The sequence below is a fragment of the Atta colombica genome, unplaced genomic scaffold (assembly GCF_001594045.1).
Source record: "Atta colombica isolate Treedump-2 unplaced genomic scaffold, Acol1.0 scaffold7, whole genome shotgun sequence".
In the NCBI taxonomy this organism is placed as follows: domain Eukaryota; kingdom Metazoa; phylum Arthropoda; class Insecta; order Hymenoptera; family Formicidae; genus Atta; species Atta colombica.
Window position 1 is genome coordinate 1,218,440 of NW_017259561.1, and position 5,051 is coordinate 1,223,490.

Consider the following 5,051-nt stretch of genomic DNA (forward strand, 5'->3'; position numbering starts at 1 on the left):
TAAAATTATATTATATTTTATATATATAATATTTAACATTTGTTATACATGTTTTCTTATATTACGAGTACGAAATATATTACCTTCAACGTATGTTATAAACATTTGTTAAAACATTTAACACGTTTAACATATTAAAAAATCTTTCACATTTGTTAAAACAAAACTTTTTGAACAAAAATAAAAATATTAAAAAAGTAACCACGAAAAAGAAAAATTGTGAATTTTGTACTTTTTTAATTATAGTTTGAGTTCATTTCAAGTTGTATTTCTCCATATTTCTTACTGCTTTTAATAAATTAGATCTAGCATAATTTATGAATTTATTATATGACATATATCAAAATTAATCACAATAAATAATTCAACTTTAACCAATTCTACTTCTATTCTATTTCTTAACTTTGTCCATACTTGTCCCATTAAGCTGAACACTCTTTCTGGGAAAGCATTACTCATTGATATTGACAGTACAGCCTGAACTATTTTTAGTATATTATTGTTAGTAAAATTACATTTTTAAAAAATATCTATTCATTGTTGATTACAGATAGATTTTTATCGATATGAGGAGCAACAATTTTTAACATTGTATTCTTTATATAACTGATCTCCATCAAATTTTAATTTGAGAACTTTTGCCACTTTTATAAAATCTTGAAATTATTCATGTTTTAGGGACAAAGATTTGAAAAATATTGAAATAGGCTATCTTTGAAATTATACCACTTCTCAAGATAAAAAATATATGTAGATAAAAAGTTAATAGCATTTTCTTCAAATGAATTTTTTTAAATTATTGTTAAAAATGGTAATGCTTAATTAACTTTAAATCCAAAAAAATTTTTCTAGCATTTTCTTCAAATGAATTTCTTTCAATTATTGTTAAAAATGGTAATGCTTAATTAACTTTAAATCCAAAAAAATTTTTCTATTATTCGATTCTTCAAACTGAGGACTATTAAAAAAAAAACCTTCCCACACAAAAACTCACACATCCTCCAAACCACTTGATCGATTTTCAAAAGCAAACCCATTTTAGAAACGTCTTTTAATTACAATTAAAACTATATTTAAAAAAATTCGTAAAAACTTTTGACAAAAATTTTTAATTTTTTCTGGAATCCCCTCCATCATACTTTTTATGGTGGTTACTTCTTCGGAATGCCCTCTTTCTTCGCTGTTTTTGTTTGGACTCTAAAAACCCTTTTTCCTTCCAAATTTTTCTTTACGATTGATAGTCAAGTCTTCCTTGAAACGCCTAATGACTATTGACATCGTTTTCCTGTAAACTCCCGTTTCCCGCGCGATTTTGATGAAACTCCACTCTGGGTGTTCAAATTTTGATTATGGATTTGCGTGTTTCTACTTCACTTGCCATTTTGCAACTGAGAACAAAGCGATTACGAAACTAACTGTTTCAATCGTTTCTTACATTCATTGCAAAGCCTACTAAATTAAAAAATTGTTTTTTTTTTAAAGTGATTTGGAGGATATGTGAGTTTTTGTGTGGGAAGGTTTTTTTTCTTGGACAATCCTTATCTCTAAAGCAACAGAGAGTATTATGCAAATCAATAATAGTAATAATATTACTCTCAAGTTTAGCAATTAAAACATGAAATAAATTTATTATATTATGAATGAAATAAATTCATTACATTATGAATAAAATATAAATAACTTTCTGGAAGAGTATACTACTTTAATCAAAAAGTTCTCGGAATTCATTCAGAAAATTCAAAATACAAGTTTTATTCATCAAAAGTGATATTGTCTCCTTCAAAATACTCCCCATCGACTGCAACGCACTTATGCCAGCGCTTGATCCAGCTCTCGAAACATTTCTGGAACTCTATTATCGGTATAGCTATCATCTTCGATTTTTCCTCCTTTCAGCTGTTAAAATGCATTCCCTGTAATGATTTTTTCATGCCACTCATAAACGGCTGTTTTCTTTAGAGTATCACTGTCGAAACAATTTCCCAACATTTCCAAGGTTTTCACACCATTGAATCCATTTTTAACGCAAAATTTAATACAAACTCGTTGTTGCAAATTCAACTCCATTTTTAAAACTGTAAAAAATTGAAAATACGTGCAGAGGTAGGTGTACTCAAGATGGCGTAACTTTTACAAATGTCAAGCTATGATGATAAAATTTGGAAATGTCAATGATGTGGCAACCTAACCAAAAAAACAGAACTGAAATCAGCTGACTCAGAGCATCACCTGGTGATAATTCCGGGAACTTTTTGATCAAAATGGTAAGACATGAAGAAATTTTATTTAGTTCATTGCTTCGATCACTTATAAAATCTAAAACTACTTGATGAACTTTATCTTGTTTCAAAAAGTAACTTTTAATCGCTGGCCAACATTTTAGTAATCTATTTACAGCTGGATACAGAAAACAGCTACAAAGAAAACCATCTTGTTGAAACATGACGAAGAATGTTTTCGTATTCGATATTTATAAAATCAAAATATTCTTTTAATTGTTCAACTTTATGTGCGCTAATAGAAAATTCATTATAAACTTTAATAACTAAATTCTCTATATCATAAGGCAGTTTTTTATTTGCTTGCCTAATACTGTTATTCAAAACATGGCATAAATAGTTAGCTGCAATAAGTTCAGAATTATGTTTATCTTTTAAAGATGTTTATTTTTTAAAAAATAAATTATGTTTATCTTTTTTATACTGAATGATGTTTGCCAAAATTTACTGAAGCATTATCAGCTGAAAATGAAATCATATTCTTTGTTGATAGATCAGATTTAATTAAAATATCTGTAATTTTTTGAGAAATTATAATTGCTGTTTTATTAACATCATAAATTAACATTCTTCAATAATTTTATTTTGAATAGATTTCTCAAGTGTAAAATATCTAATAATACACGGAAACATTTTTTTATTACCATAATTACTAGCATTGCATGCAATAGAATAAGGTATGGAATCAAAACTATTTGTACAGAAGTATTAGGTTCATTAAGTGATTTAATTTGAGAAATAAAATTATTCTTTAAATCATATCTTGTAAACTTGCTTCAGCCAAACATTTTTAACTATTGCTTCCATTTTTGTTCACACTGTAATTTTTGTGCTAATTTAGAATCTGAAAAAAAAATGTTTTGACATTTTTAGTGAAACAATTTACACTATTATAACTATAGTGATGTTTGATTGAATAATGTGTAAAAGAAAGTTATAAATTAAGAGCTTCATTTTCCGATGTATTTTTATTTTCAAAAATTATAAAGTAATTGGTTTTGATTGTCCATATTTTTGGTCTTAAATGTTGTTTAAATTATTTATTAATCCCATTATGTTTTACAGTAAAATGTATATTGCATATTGCATATTCTTCATTATATCTTGTAAGCCATGATTTGAAATTTTCATCCTTCGGCAATTATCATTAAAAGAGCAGAAATGTTTTAATTTTTTCTTTGGAATTAGCTAATTTATTTTTAATAAATTTAAAATCCTATAACAAATTATTTGATTTTTATTTTTATTTTTATTATTTTTATTTTTATTATTATTTTAATTATTTACATGAAAGAACATATGATCTTTATGAATCAGAAAGCAAAGTGCCATAATAATTAAAGATTGAGATTTATCGGGATTTGACCAATTAAAGCAAAATTTAAACTTGATTAATCAGTTTCTTTTTCTTCTGATTGGTTAAATTCCAATCCAATCACAATTGTTAGTGTGATTATGATTTAAGATTTTCTTCAGAGCTAGCACCTTCGCTTTCTCTCTCTACAATATCCGAATATGTATATATATTTGCCTCGTTTAAAAATTTTAGGAGATTTCAAACAAATAAATCTAAAATAAATCTATGTTAAAGATTTGAGTTGATATCCTAACTTAACCTTTATGAATATCAAAAGCAAGCGTTAATCTCAATTACTTTCCATTTTAAAACGAAAGAATATTGCGGATTAAAATGAACGAATTAAAATAAACTGCTGGCAGATTACGCGAAATAATCAACTTTATAATATTTATATTAGAAAACAATAATTGAGTAATTATTACCGATGTTTGGTTTTTATGGCGGTTCTACATCATGATATCTAAGTACACTTGAGCACTTTTTGAACGTAGCCCTAGCGGAGCGCGAAAATTGGTCTGTTATGTAAGTTCTTATGACGCTCTAAATTTGATTTTATTTAGGTGTATTTACAAACCAGACATATGATGTCCGATTTGATTTGTCAACCGGACATTGGGCAAGATTCCTAAAAACCTGACAGTTTAGGTCAAAATCAGACGGTTGACAATCCTAGTTACATCCTGTATATGCTGTACCAAGATAAATATTATACATATTATATGCATACAAGATTTTACGAAAATAGCCTTCAGTTTAAAGATGAAAATTACTAATATAAATTATAGCTTTACTGATAAATACTTACAAAAAATTAGTATCTTCAAAAATCAATGACCTAGTCAACGTAATCCTGAATAATCTTCAACAATCGTTTTAGCAATCGTTCACTGTTTATTAGAAAATATAAAGTCACTTCGCGTGGAAAGTCGGACACCCCTTGATGAAGATGGGGAGAACCTTCGCACGAAGCGACTTTCACCCTACCTGCATCACGTGGAAATCATGCGCCTCTAAAGTAAGGAGGGAGGTGGGATGTAACTTATTTCGCGTAGAAAGTAAAATATATTTTAAAGCCAAAAATTTCTGTTTTATGTATAGTAAAAAAGACATTATTTTTCTTTTTTTGTTTATAACTTTTTACGAATAAGCGACGGCTAAAACTTGTTGGAGCTCATTTAGGGTCATGATCTTGATAGCATATATCAAAAGATTATTGATTTTTTATAGTGTTGATCTTTTGCCGCTTTATTTTGTGTTTATTATGTATTTGGTAAGTAAAAAGTATTTTGTATGGTTAAAAACAACAAAAAATATTTTTGAAAAAAAGAAGGTCTGTGTATTAATATTGCATCACACACACACACACACACACACACACACACACACACACACACACACACACACGCACGCAC